General features: G+C 35.0%; 2 long non-coding RNA genes across 2 annotated transcripts; both read left to right on the plus strand.

Moving 5' to 3' along the window:
- Positions 1 to 1,187: 1,187 nt before the first annotated feature.
- Positions 1,188 to 2,067, plus strand: LOC118490663. The gene is made up of 3 exons (XR_004889803.1): positions 1,188 to 1,317; positions 1,557 to 1,784; positions 1,966 to 2,067. It is a non-coding gene; the product is annotated as an uncharacterized LOC118490663 (long non-coding RNA).
- Positions 2,068 to 12,553: 10,486 nt separating this feature from the next.
- Positions 12,554 to 14,004, plus strand: LOC110892096. Its single transcript, XR_002565829.1, has 3 exons — positions 12,554 to 12,714; positions 13,270 to 13,326; positions 13,780 to 14,004. It is a non-coding gene; the product is annotated as an uncharacterized LOC110892096 (long non-coding RNA).
- Positions 14,005 to 15,953: the final 1,949 nt, after the last annotated feature.

A 15,953-nucleotide genomic window follows, 5' to 3' on the forward strand; every position in this document is an offset into this window, starting at 1 on the left:
ACATATTGTCTTTGATGAGTAGGTTTCAAATGGAGTGTTGACCTTTGACCTGTTACTCGACTCACATGTTCTGCCCTTTGACCCATTACTTGACTCGACCCGCCTGTTTTGATTTTGGTACCTGGTATGAGTATTTTTTATAAGCGATTTATATAATATATATTACCAACCAAGCAATGCATCATCGATTTGTACTCTATGCAATTTAATTTAGTCTTAATATATAACCTATATATAATTTTTAGAATTACTATATTGCATTTAGTTTAGTCTAAATTATAATTTTTTTAAAAAATGTGTGTTTCATTTCTATTGTAATCCATGTCCAGCAATGAACAAGCTTAAGAAGGTGGGTTTATGGGTAAATTCATCTTTTCATCTTCTTCGCTCACGGTCTACATCGTTATCCAATCTACTACATGAATCTGTCAAAGCTGTTCCTATCGGTGATGCATCTATTCATCAAGGTCCGTCGTGTATCCTGTACAGGTGACTTTCATTAGTGTTATTCAATATATTTGTTCTTCATATTGAATCATTAAAGTATGTGTATGTGCGTGCGTCATTGTGTTGTCTCAGTGTGCAAAGATTCAAGGAAAAAATTTTGCCTGCGATGACGTTGATGCAGCTTGAAAGTCCCATCGTGGTACATATTTATCTGTCGTGACTTATGTTGGAATTCTCATTCTCTTATTATGAATTTGTTGACTTAATAAAGTCAAATTACTATTTTACCCTTTAATTATTATGTTTATTGTTAGTTAGGAAGTTAGAGAACAGTTAGTTAGTTAGTTAGTTTTTGTCTGTATATAATTAGGGCTTGTATCATTTTGGGAATAATTCAATTCAAGCTTCTCATTCTCTCAATTTACAGAATTTGCGAGTATGGCCTGTTTGAGATATATTTTGGTCATAAAGAACAGGGCATCTTTAGCTTATTTGACAATTTGAAAGTGTGTTTGGTTATAAGGAACAATTTAAAATGTATTCGGGTCTTTTGACCTATTTCAAATGGTTTTTGTATGTAAAAAGTTAAGAGTAAAGTACACTGATGGTCCCTGTTTGGTCATATAGGAATAGTATGTAGAGGAAATAAGAACTGATTTGAAGGCACTAAACAACAGGCATCTTAAAGCAAGAATATTGCTGATAAAAGCATTTGGAAGCAGGTATATGCTTTTTATAACAAAAACAACATGAGTCCAAAACTGAAGTGGTGATGCTCGAATCTTGTGCTCTTATAGGAAGCAGGATAAGTTATTCGAGAATGTGGTTGCCAATGGAGCAGATTATGTAGACTGAAATAAGTCTAATCAGGTACAGTTGAATTGTGTGGCAAATATAGGATTCCTTTTTGTTTTTTGGACTCCCTTCTGTTAGCAGAGGTAGTATAGAAAGTTTACAGTGTTTATGATTTAGTTTTTTTTATTGTTGTCGGTTAAGAAATAAGATTATTGTTGGTTGTTTTGTAGTGGAAGGATTCAATGGAGTCTTTAATTTTTGAATTTGAAAACAATCAAGTTAACTAATATGCTGGAGATGTCTTGCCTAACCAGGTAAACTGCAGACATTAAAATAGCAATTATGTAAGCTCCGACCGATTTGTACATGAAAATTGTCAACGACAACACCTTTATGCGAAAAGGCCAGCCTTCAATGAACACTTCCACAGCTGAAACTGATGGTATTCCCCGCTTTTACTTTGATTTAAGAGATTATGAAAGTCTTTCCGTCCTACGTCCTACGGATCGTAAAAACAATCACCAGCTCCTAGCTCCTTACAGGTACTCATTGGAGTCACATGTTCACTCTCTTTCTTAAAAGAAGGAAAATATGACTAACAAAAAGAACAATGGCTCTTTTTCTACTACTCACACTAGGAAACGAAAAACGAAAAACGCAAATCTCTTCATACCTATGCTAATTCACTAATAATCCGTTTTTATTTTGCCTTACGTGTTCCAGGTTTGCAGAAACGCCAGCTTTCCAGGCCGGAATTAAATGAAGGCATATGGGCTTCAAAGGCATATGGACTCGTAGCTGGACCAAAGCTGGTGCAAAGTTATTTGTGGAAATTTGTGTTAATATTTTAGTTCCATATGTGTAGAGATACTTTGATGTGTATAACTTATTGTGTAACGATTGATGGTTATGCAAAGTTTAAAAAATTTATTAACTGTATGGAGGTAAATCCATTTTTTGGTTATATAATTTAACTGGTGTATTTACATACAATTTAATCAATTGTATAACTAATAGACATTAATTTACTGTTTAAAATTAATTTTCAAACATTTATATATAATCTGCACTTGTGTAAATGGTATACATTGTAGTTGTAGGATTTTGGTTTGAAAGATGCTCAACTTGGCTGTTCAAGATAATATTATTTTCCAATTCTTCATTTGGTGTTAATCGTATCGTGTAAGGGCGTTTTTTTTTTTGTAGTGAAAGGTGGAAGTAGAACAAAAGAAATAGATCAACGGTTGGGTGAAAATGTGTTCATTGGGTTCAAATCGAGAGTAAAAGGAATACTCGAAGGGGTTTTTTAATTAGCGGGTTGGCGCCGTAAGTTGTTAACCTGTTGTAGTCATGTCTATTTTGTAAGCTATGGTAATTCATTTAGGTTTTTTCATTTTTATTATTTTCAGTTTCATTATGTTTTTACTATTTCATTAGTTATTCCAGGAAAGTATTGTACGGATGGTCTTTAAGGAAGCCTTTGCTTTTTTTTTTTTTGAACCGTAAATTTGGATCACTGACGGACCACTGACAGTTGAGTGAAAATGTGTTCATTGGGTTCAAATCGAGAGTAAAAGGAATACTCGAAGGGGGTTTTTTAATTAGCGGGTTGGCGCCGTAAGTTGTTAACCTGTTGTAGTCATGTTTATTTTGTAAGCTATGGTAATTCATTTAGGTTTTTTCATTTTTATTATTTTCAATTTCATTATGTTTTTACTATTTCATTAGTTATTCCAGGAAAGTATTGTACGGATGGTCTTTAAGGAAGCCTCTGTTTTTTTTTTTTTTAACGGCAAATTTGGATCACTGACGGACCACTGGAGTATCATCGTGGTGCCTTCCTTTGGTTCCTATGTAGATGTTTTGTAGGCAATTTGTTACATATTTTCCTTAGGTTATAATTATTACAGGTTGTAAGCTGTTTTTAACTAATATATAGATAAGGTTAGTGGTTGCAATTTGTTGCTATATGCTTTCTATTTATGGACATGACTTTTTACATTGTAGTGTCTTGAGATAAAAAAATAATTCATGTCCATTATAAGGAAAAAAATAATACATATTTTTGCTATGTAAGAAAAAAAACTTATAATTGTTTATTTATATAAACTTGTGCAATGATGTAGTCTATTAGTTTGATGGCTGTTAACTATGACAGCCTATATACCAATCTGTGGCAAACGGGCATGGTCGTGTAACGCGTAAACAAAATAAACCCGACAAGCCGAAGACATAATGTCCAAGTCACATTGCGTAGCACGTATAAAAAATGACCAAAGTGCATTAATCTGGACAAAAAATCAAGCAAATTCTATTACGTTCAATTCACATTCCGTATTCATGTATTTCAATTATGTGTAATTCTATATTTATGTTAGTACTGTAACGTTTCTCTCATTAAAAGATTTATGTCAACAATGTTGAATAATATTTTTTGTGAAGCCACCCGTGTAACACACGGGAACTTAGACTAGTATTTTATAAAATTAGACTTACTATTAAATTTTCTAAGCCCCATAGACGTACTTTTTTGTTATATTGTTAATTCAGGTTACCACATAAAAAAGTGTAGATGAAAATAAAAGATTTCTCTTTTTAAATAAAATTAATTTTTAAAAGAAACTAGTTAAAAGTGCCATTATTTTTCAAATTCAGTACACATACTTATATTTTTTGTCACATTATATATAGTTAAATCTCAAAAAAGGTATTTTATTACCACATGTAGAGTTACTGGGTTGAAAAAAAAAATTTATAAATAAGTATTTATAAAATAAGTAGAAAAGTTTTATCAAAAACTAAACCTATTTCTATTTTAAAAGAGTTAAAACAAAATATTAATAACAAAATTAAAGAAGCATGAATTATTTTTTTCCAAACTATCACGATCCAGCAAAAAAAATATATATTTTTGTTATTTATTGTAAAACTCTTTTCTTACGTTTTTGAAAAAAATAATTTCTACAATCAAATTAGTTTTTATTCAATAAGATTAAGAGTGAGAAAAATAAAGTTTTTAAAAAACACCTATTTTGGTAAATATTTTTCAAATCACCCATTTTGGTAAATAAGTTTTCCACCTACACTAATTTGGGAAAAAACTCATGATATTTGATTGTAAGTTTGACAAGTTGACATAAATAGTACACAAGTCAAATTTTCTAAAATACCCTTCTTGTACTATTAATTTTTTTAAATTAATAAAATCACTACATGACAAATCAAACTTAAACAATTCAATCTCAACCGCACATACATGAGAGATATAGGGTGGATAATGGTTCCTACGGTTCTCGCATCTAAAGGTGGTTCCTATTTTAACTCATACTATATAAATATGCATAAGATAGTTATGTTCGTTTCCGTATCGATTTCGTAATCCTGATGACTGCGAATATCACGTATCACGTGCGGAATCCATGTACGTGAGTGGATCAGACACAAGAACGTAATATAATCTTGATTCTATTGATTGAAATGACAATTACAAGCACCTTGAATCAATCTCCACAAGTTCTCTCTCAAGTGGACAAAAATTTTAAAATGTCAAGACACCTCCCCTATTTATAGGGTGAGCCCATTCTTACTAACACATGCACCCATTTCGTACTAATGGAATCCCTCGTAATAACGGACTTTTATCTAAGAACTGACACTTAATCAAGGATGGACTCCTTAACGAAGTTTGTTCCTTATCAAAATATCTACATGTCTAAACCTTGTCTTGACCATTTTCCGGCTACGATACGTGATTGACGGAAGCGATAGACATACTACACTCACAAGATATGTCATTCCATTCTCCCGTAGAAAGTAATATGGGCTCCATTCTTTTGGAGTGGTCGTCGTCGAATATGTAAAAAAGTGATAATAATAATAGTAAGAGTAAATTACTTTTTGACTCCATGTGTTTTAGTGGTTTTAACCACTTGAGTCCAAAATCAAAAAGTTTAACGCCCTGAGTCCCTAGCCATTTATTTTATAACGTTTTGAGTCCAATTTTGTTTATTTTATAACTTTATAACAATTTGAGTCCAAAAAATTGGACTCAAAAGGTTAAAATTTAGACTCAAAAGGACTCAAATGCTTATAGGGACCCAGCGTTAAACTTTTTGCCTTTAGACTCAACTAGTTAAAATCACTAAAACACGGGGACTCAAAAAGTAATAATAATAATAATAATAATAATAATAATAATAATAATAATAATAATAATAATAATAACTAGAAGATTGACTCGCGTGCGTTGCGCCGCGGCCAACGAAATTGACAAGTTGTTGATCAGATTCACATTTACAATGTGGTAAAGATGTTTTTGTCGGTTAAGTCTGTATTACTATCTTATACAAATAAGTAATTCACCACAGCTCAATACAATTAATGGTATCATAATTACTACGTTGCATGACTTATATCCATATAAATAACCTATCGTATTAAGCCCCCCGCGTTGCGGTGGGGGCATAAAACCGTGACAAATAGCACCAATGCCACACTATAGCCAACGACCACTAACATTGAAGTTGTGGCGTCTTAACATAGAGAAATTAGACCGACATATAAAAGATAGAAAACAATAACTAACTCGATTTAGGACTCGCGTGTTGTGACGAACTTATTAAACGGGAAAACAATAGACGACGTAAATACACTGAACCACATACGTACGTTGCGCCATGTTAACTCGCAAAATTTAGAACGAAGCGTATAACAAAACGTAAAATCGTTGAACCACACACACACATTGTGCTGTGTTAACTCGCCAAATTTAGAACTAAATGTAAAACGAAAAATTTTGCAAAATATAAAAAACATAGGGGATTAAAGTTGAAAGTAAAAAAGTTGTGAGCTTAAATCGGAAAAACTAAAGCTTTTGTTTTAAAATTACAAAATCAAGTAGTTTTGGGTTTAAAGTGAAATGTCAAATTTTCTTTTTTAAAAAACCTCCCAAAACATATGGTACAACACCTCAATGCCTTAATCAATTATGTTGAGGTGGCACTAATCAATTACGTCTTTAAGTTCATACCATTATATGACTTCTTTGCATGCATATAGATGACCTCTTGGTTCTTTGTGTATTTACTCATGTTGTGAGTTTGAAGTTCCACAGTGTGTCGGTTTAGAATGTCCAAGAGAGTTATGTGTCTGCCTTAATCATGCCATGAGGAGTATTGTTTAAGTTTCGTAGAACGTCTACAGGAATGAGTCTTGGACGAAATGTTATGTATTTCGAAATGGGTCGATCTGGGTGAATTTACCTAGCTATGTGTACTATAACCAAAATCGGGTCAGTTTAGGTGATGTTGTTAGACGTAGATGTCGGTGGACTTGAATGCGAAGACTTGAGAAGTGGTAATGACTAGGTTGTGTTGAATTAACGTGATTACAAGCTTTATTTAAAATGAGTTTTTTGTATTTATAACTGAAGTATTTTGATGTCACTTGCGCTAGATAACTCTTTCATGCATGTTAGACTATGAGGTGTAGAGGGGCTTGGGTTGGGGGCATTGCTCGACACGTGACAAGTGTGGGCTCCATCAGTCCACACCTTAAAAAGTGGGGTGTGGAAGGGGAGTGGCCAGACGGCGTTGGGTGCCATGTGGCACCTTATTTTCTTGGTTTTTGTTTTTTTATATTAATCATAGAATTTAGTAAAGTAATTTTAAAAGCACATTTTATTTATATTAAATAACTACAATAGAAAAATATATTACATCACCAAAAAAAAATCAATCATCTTCATCTTCATTGGATTCGAATCTACGAAGTGGCGAAACATGTTCTACCAAATTAGCTCAAATGTTTGAATTTATTTGTCTTGACTCGATTAGATATTGGTTTTGCGTTCTCTCTTTGTCACTAATGTCTTCATTATTTGATTCGGGGTCCTCGCCATAATATTCAACGATTGCACGCCTTTCATCCTCTAAAATCATGTTGTGTAGAATGATGCATGCGTACATCACGTTTCTTATTTGACCTTTTTCATACAATCGACAAGGCATGCTCAAAATGCGACACCTTTGTTGCAAAACACGAAATGCTCGCTCGATGTATTTGCGTGCCGCCAGTTGAACTTTGTTAAACTTTATTCTTTTAGGATCTAGGGTTCCATCTCTTGAAAATGATTTCACAAAAACAGCACACTCAGGGTAAATTCCATCAACAAGATAGTACCCATACTTGTACTCAACCCCGTTTATTCGATCATTGAAAAGGGGCGAGTGGTGTATAATGTTTATATCGTTATGTGAACCAGGCATACCAAAGAATGCATGCCAGATCCAAATATCTTGTGATGCAACCGCTTCAAGTGTCACACCCCGACCACGTAGAACATACAAAACGTGGCGGAAACGTCGGGGAGTGTTGTAACAGAATCAATTGTTTCAAATCCATGGCAAATGAAGTTTCGTTTTATAAATCAAACATGAAAGTTTACATTGTCTGAACAAGAATCAAAGTGTACATAACATAAATTAACTAGTTCTTGTCTCGTTTTAAGTCACTAAGGCACAGGTCCGCCTAAGTATGTCTTGATAAGTCCTATGCATCATCTCCTGAAAACACATGTGAAAATAGGTACGTCAGCATAAAAATGCCTGTGAGATACATTGGTTTTGTGAAAACGGAATTCATGACTTGAGTTTGAGAAAATGTTTAGTCATGAACCTCGTATTTTGCTTTGTCTTGTAAATCATTTGAAAAACGGTAAGATCAAATGATATGTATAAGTAGGAGAACAATGCATGGTTAACTGAATAACCATGTAAAAAGAGTTTGTATAAGATTTGTTGTTTGTAAATCAATGTCTTGTGAAAAGCGTGTTATTTGTATAAAATGTTCTATGTCTCAAATTGAAATGATTCAAATAACGCTACGATATGTAATACCATACAAACACTTATATATAGGAAGTACCAGCGGCGTATCCACCATGCTTGTATCATATTACACATGCCTCGTTACTTAAATCACTTACTCAAACCAAACCATCAAGATGAAATGTTTAACAACGGTAGAAATGTTTATGTATAGTCAAATGGTTACAACGGTTCAAAATGTAGTATAATGTGTTCATATGCTGGATGAGCATATGCAACAGAAATGCAATGTGAAACAATGTACTACGTATGCACACAATGGGCGTACGTAGCATGAAATGTATTGTAGAGTACAACGGTTCAAAATGTAGTGTAATGTGTTCATATGCTGGATGAGCATATGCAACAGTAATGCAATGTGAAACAATGTACTACGTATGCACACAATGGGCGTACGTAGCATGAAATGTATTGTAGAGTACAACGGTTCAAAATGTAGTGTAATGTGCTCATATGCTGGATGAGCATATGCAACAGTAATGCAATGTGAAACAATGTACTACGTATGCACACAATGGGCGTACGTAGCATGAAATGTATTGTAGAGTACAACGGTTCAAAATGTAGTGTAATGTGCTCATATGCTGGATGAGCATATGCAACAGTAATGCAATGTGAAACAATGTACTACATATGCACACAATGGGCGTACGTAGCATGAAATGTAAAACAATGTACTAAGTGCGCGCACAATGGGCATACATAGCATAAACACAATGAAATCATGTACTATATATGTACTATCGAACATAGTAGTATATGATGTGAAAACCGGAAACCATAAAAGTAGCAAGTAGGCACATGTGTTTCACCCCAAAACGGTTTGGAAAACAGTAAAAGAGGGGTTCAATGTACTCACCTGAGATTGCTTTGGAGTTCTTGTATAATAACCAGATAATGCTAAAGATCACGGGATATCAAACGGCACCTAATAGGTAGCTATGTTAATATACCGGACCAAATCGGAAGGATCGGATAGTACGCGGGTTCGTAAACCAAACGAGTATGGAGACTCGTGTAATATGGTTTAACAAAGCCTACATACTAAAATGAAACTTAACCTAAGTGCTTACGGTCCATCACGACCCGTTTAGGTAGCTTATGCTACCTTACGCGTCGTTCGCGTAGAACGCGTCTGGAACGCCTAACATCGTGACCACTAGGTATAACCCCGGAAGGTTACAACTATGGCCACCTAAAGTGTTTGGTCGGATCCTAATGATCGACCAAATGGGTCGGGTTCGAAAGTATAAGCGATGGTTTAGATCGCTTACCTTACGACCCTATATAAGCACTAAACTAAAAGTGACGAGCTAAGCATGTTAGAACATGCTTAACTAAGTTTGAAAACAAGTTTGACATCAAAACAAACGGCTTTGATGCCCACGAGTAGTTTGGTTACAAAATATGCAAGAATGCACATTTTGGCCAAAACTACGACTCGTCACTGAGCCTAGATAACGTGGTGATCAGTAGGTATAGTCACTACGGACTATAACCATCGTGATCACGCTCACGTTATGAAGTTCCATGAACTTCGCATCGACCATAAGCTGGTCAATGCAGAAAGTCAACAAAACGTTGACTTTCGGACTCGAAAAGCGAATAAAAGAACGAAAGAAGACTTACGGAGGGTCCTCGAATGCTAATCTAGACCAAAATGGCTCAGGTATGAAACAATGGTTCCAACTTAGAGCCTTAAGATCAGATTGTGTGGGTTTTGGAACAAAGGGGGGGGGGTACTTATAGGAAAAGTGGAACCGTTAGGATCGTTTATCGAATATCGTGCCGCGATCTCGTGCGTACACTTGTCGAAATGTTGTGGTAAGTCAGAAAATGCCCCTTGGCTCTTGATTGGGTGAAAGGGCATCGCCCCTTGATCGAACGAAAGGCCAACTGCATTAAATGCATACATTGAATCTGTCTGATAGTCCCACGCGGCGCGCGTTAGGATATGCAAAAACTCAGGCGGGCCGCCTGAGCCCGTCTGATCTGCATATACTTTGAAAAATGACAGTTTTGGTCCCTGTTGCGTATTTAAGCCATTTCCGACACTTCTAAGGCCCGTAAAGTCAACTTTAAGGCCCTAAAATGATGCCTAAACATTGTGGACATGAAACATGCTCAAAAATGTTCCGGATGTTGGTTCGTTTGGTCGTACGAACGCGATGTTCGCTTAATTACGACGGAATGCGCATAAGCGCGAAAAACGATCCAAATGACGCGACGAATGGATTTTTCTCATGCCAAACACTAAGGCATAATATAAGGATGCTTACATAAATTTTTGGATGTCCGGATGTATTCAGAACGTAAGTTATGCGCGAAAGTGCAAACTTGTGCACTTTTTGACACTTTTAGTCCCTGAATGATCCAAAAGTTTGTTTTAGCATACCAAACACTTCAAAGCCTATTTCTAAGCTATGTAGAGGATATTTAGGGTATGTTTAACTTATGGACATGTTCCGGAACGTTCGTTACAGTTCAAATTGGCATACTTTCGCAGTTTGTCAAGTTTAGTCCCTGTAAGCGAATTAACTTGTTTTTGCTATACCAAAGCCTTCAAAACTTATTTCTAAGTTATGTAAAGGTTATTTAAGGTATGTTGAGTATATGTTGATGTTCCGGAGTATTTGTCGCGTTAAACTGAGTACGTTTACGCACCAGTTTGCGTATAATGCTCTAGAAAGCAATGTAGAGTTTGAAATTGAACAATAATTGATATGTGCAAAACATACACATATTTATACAAGATCCCAAGTATGAAATACAATATTTCATCGGCTTGGTATTTTTTTGATGGTCGCGATGACACAGGTGTCACATCAAGTATGATAGCTGGCATTCCATGATATCCACTTGTATGAGAGCCTTGCCATGCAGTTAGACAAAATTCCCACTCCCATTTCATACAATCTAAACTACCGATCATCCCGGGAAGACCATGATATTCAGCGTGATGTTTCGAAAATTGTTGCATATCACTAAACGTCGGTTTTCTCAAGTATCTTTACATATATAGTTCAATGATGTACACACAAAAATTGTGAAGCCTTTCCCTAGCCACTCGTGCCGACATTTTTAAGTAGTCGTCCATTATGTCAGAACTATTGTCGTAAGCCAATTGTTTTAGGGCAGTTGTAACCTTTTGCCACGTGGTAAATCCAAAATTACCACGCGCATCGGGTCTTTGTCCAAAAAAAAACATAATTATCCTCTAATAATCCTTCGATATTCCTAAAAGTAAATTTTTACTCATATGGTACAACACCTCAATGCCTTAATCAATTATGTTGAGGTGGCACTAATCAATTAGGTCTTTAAGTTCGTACCATTATATGACTTCTTTGCATGCATATAGATGACCTCTTGGTTCTTTGTGTATTTACTCATGTTGTGAGTTTGAAGTTCCACAGTGTGTCGGTTTAGAATGTCCAAGAGAGTTATGTGTCTGCCTTAATCATGCCATGAGGAGTATTGTTTAAGTTTTGTAGAACGTCTACAGGAATGAGTCTTGGACGAAATGTTATGTATTTCGAAATGGGTCGATCTGGGTGAATTTACCTAGCTATGTGTACTATAACCAAAATCGGGTCAGTTTAGGTGATGTTGTTAGACGTAGATGTAGGTGGACTTGAATGCGAAGACTTGAGAAGTGGTAATGACTAGGTTGTGTTAAATTAACGTGATTACAAGCTTTATTTAAAATGAGTTTTTTGTATTTATAACTGAAGTATTTTGATGTCACTTGCGCTAGATAACTCTTTCATGCATGTTAGACTATGAGGTGTAGAGGGGCTTGGGTTGGGGGCATTGCTCGACACGTGACAGGTGTGGGCTCCATCAGTCCACACCTTAAAAAGTGGGGTGTGGAAGGGGAGTGGCCAGACAGCGTTGGGTGCCATGTGGCACCTTATTTTCTTGGTTTTTGTTTTTTTATATTAATCATAGAATTTAGTAAAGTAATTTTAAAAGCACATTTTATTTATATTAAATAACTACAATAGAAAAATGTATTACATCACCAAAAAAAATCAATCATCTTCATCTTCATTGGATTCGAATCTACAAAGTGGCGAAACATGTTCTACCAAATTAGCTCAAATGTTTAGCTCAAATGTTTGAATTTATTTGTCTTGACTCGATTAGATATTGGTTTTGCGTTCTCTCTTTGTGTAACACCCCGAATTTCGTATGACACGTTCTAATGTTTTATCCGCATATTTTTTTTATGAAAAGAAATGGTAAACATAATTTTTACCATCATTAAGGTTTTATAAATATTAATAAAAAAGAGGCCTTATGTATGCATGGATGTTACTAGAGAATTATAAAAATAAAAAGAAAGTGTTATGTTCTAAAAAGATGAAGGAGGTTAAGTGAAAATGTGAGATTAAAACACCTAACTAAAAAAAATGCCCAGTATGTGTGTGTGGGTGTATGTTCGATCAAGAGAGAGAAGCCAGGAGGAACTTCTCCTTCATAACCCTAGTCCTTCAATTCCCCACAAAATTGAAGGAGTAAAAGGCTGAGATTTCAATGCATGAGCTAGGAATCATGATTCCCTAAGTGTTATAAGTGTCAAGTAAGTTTAATTTCATGATTTGGTGATATTTGATGTAGTGGGTTTAGTGTAATCCGTGAATGCAATGTTAAATCTAGTATGAATAATGGTTGCTATGGTAGTGTAGACATCAAGATATGATAAATTCTGAATATGATGATGAATTTGGGGAAAACCCACTTATATGCTCATGAATAATTTGAAGTTGTGAAATTTTATATGTTAATTAGATGAATGTTGGTGATATTATGATAAATAGGTGAGTTAGAACAAAGCGTATATGTTTATGATGACAAATTGTGATGCTAAGAGATACATATACTAACTATGTTAATTAATGGATGAATTACAAAGGAAAACATGCTTTAAGTACTTGTACTTTATGCTTATTAATTAGTATGCACATAAGGTGTTCGATGAAATGCCTAAGTCGGTTAGGTTATGGTTTTACATGAATACTTGATGAGTTAATGTAACGTGTTTATGGTAATGATGTATGTGATTAGTAGACCTCATAAAGAAGGACAGTGAATTGTGAAAGTAATGAAAGCTAAGTGTATGAGTTATGATGTATAGGAACAAAGAAGGAAGAAGGAGCAAGTCACTCCAAAGCGCAAGGAACCCAAGACCACGGTAAGTTCATATGAACTTTATGTACTCTACTTGTAGATTTATGAATGATAATATTTAGTACTATGAATTTAGTGTAAGTTTCCTTTACGATTCATGATTGATTTAATAGACATAAAGAGTTTATATGGAGAAATGTCCAAAAGATAAGGTTTGAAGCAAATTGGAAAATAACCCGTTTAATGGGTTGGAATGATAAGTAGAATGATTGTTGGAATGTTTGAGAATTTGACTTGTTCATAACGGGTCAAATAATGTAAGTATAATGAAGGACTTGATACATAGCGGTTCGTTATAAATGAATCGGAAAGTGGTATGATGAATGTTTCCGAATGGAGGTGATAATGTTAGTAAAGTTATGTGATATGTTAATGGGTCGACAGATGATACGGAATTAAAAGGATTTCAATAGTTATATATTACGAACTAACAATGTTTTGTTGTTATGAATGATAGGTAAATCTCTTGCTTGATTGCGGCGCACTCGGACCGAACACACAATGTCGACTTTTTACACGCTTCCGGTTCAAGTTGTCTATTATGTATGGGTCAAAGTTTTTATTTTGTGATATGGTGTTAAACTTGTGTTTAGTATGTTAGTATGTAGTTTGGATTTCTAAACCTTTTGTATAGGTTGTACAAAATGTTTATGGTGAACCTTATATGGTCACCACTTTGCTATTTTGAAAAATGTCGTGGAACTTAAGTAAATTGACGATGTTAAAAGCAGGGGAAAAGTTCTTAATGCAAACGGGTCATGTCAAATTTTTGTAAAATTGTAAGAATTTTTTTGTTATTAGTCGAATGTGAAAAGTTGGGCGTCACAAGTTGGTATCAGAGCCTAGGTTTGAGTGATTTGAACACAATAAAGTGTTCGAACTCAAACCGAAAGCTCGTAAGAATGGGTGTGTTCGCTCCGAGACGCAAAAAGAGGTAAATATTCTAATAAATTTTTATATAGTAATTGGTGTGTTCGGCCCCCCAAAGTTGGACAAATGAAATGTGAGCTAAACATTAGGTTATATCAGAGCTGGCGCCGCACACAGTTGTGTCGTTAAGTGACACAGCTGTGTGGACCATTGATGCTTGCTGCTGATATCAGGGTGTGTGGCAAGGCTGACACAGCTGTGTGACATTGTACTCAGATAACCAACACAGCTGTGTCTGGGCAAATTTCCACAAACTTCATAGTTTCTTGAGTTTTCCGCAACGAATCACCAACAAGCTTTCCAAAACTACAATATTCAAATAAAACACAATCAAATGTCGATTCAATCGAATTTGTAACCATGTATAAAATGGGGGATGATATCTATTAATAATATGTATATTTACCGACATATTAAAAAAAATGTAAATGTAAGGTTTGAATTCTTGAATGAATTCAAACATGAATGGAATGAAAAGAATAGAAAGTATGAACAGAGGTTTGAATCCATAGGAGAATACGGATCAAACTTATGAAGAATGAAAAGAAGGAATGAAAGTTAAATCAGCGGGTGAATGCGGATTAAACACGAAAGAAAAAAAAGAAGAAGAATGAAAGGCTTGAGCCCGTAAGCAGGAACGGATCAAGTATGCGGAAAAAGTATAATTCGATGCAAGGTAAGTAAAGTTCACGCTCATTTCGTAGAATACTTATTTATTTTACGAGTGATAAGTACAATAGGGTGAATTATGAAATATGAGGTTCCGACACGAAATGATATGGGTCGGAACGAGCGAAAATGATGAAAACCATGCTTAATGGTAAAAAGGGGGCAAAATGATAATTTAGTCATAAATGACGAAAGTACAATGAGTTTTGAAAGATTACGTTAGGATATATGCCATAATGAATAACAAGGGTAAAACGGTAACTTAGTTATATGTTGACGAATGAAAGTAAAGTTTAAAGGACACCCTATGACGTAAGCGATGATGGGTTAAATGCGTGGGAGAAAGGTTTAAGGATTATGACCATACGGTGAAAATCCGTGATGAGTCAAATGAGAGAATTGGTAAATAAATACCAATTTATTTAAATGCAAAAAGGTTTGGGTTGTTTAGACCAAACGGGTCAGTTGATGATGATATTATCATTTGACGATGATGACTAACGAACGTTTGTTGAGTTTTATGCTGACCGGATTGATAGCATACGGAAATTACATTGCTATTAATTAGCAAGTAAAAATGCAATGTACTTAAATGGGTCAATGCTTTGATTCAAGCCAGGTATGTACGAATAAGATTGTAGTTAAAAAGTGTGACTTGTGGTCAATTATGTATTAAGGTCCTTTGTCGTAAGAACCGGAGCATTTGTTGACCAAAATGCCCTCGAATGACAAATTGGTAAACGACCCTTATGGGGTTCATGAGAAATTGGGATCAAACAAACGTGTTCGTTTGATAAATACATGAACGGGTCGAATAATTCTTAAATGAATATTAAGCCGAAAGCTTGTAAGTTAAGAATTTTCTTAATCCGGATGTGGGATTTTGAGTCCATATGAAAGAGGACCAAATTTTGGTCATGTAGGAAGAAACGGAAGGTTAAATGGGTAAACGGTTCAAAAGTTATGCGCGTTTAAGTATGCAAGAACGACGGAAAAATATGCTGCTGTGCAGGCTCCACCGTAAATTACGGT

Source organism: Helianthus annuus, chromosome 3 (genome assembly GCF_002127325.2).
Source record: "Helianthus annuus cultivar XRQ/B chromosome 3, HanXRQr2.0-SUNRISE, whole genome shotgun sequence".
In the NCBI taxonomy this organism is placed as follows: Eukaryota; Viridiplantae; Streptophyta; class Magnoliopsida; order Asterales; family Asteraceae; genus Helianthus; species Helianthus annuus.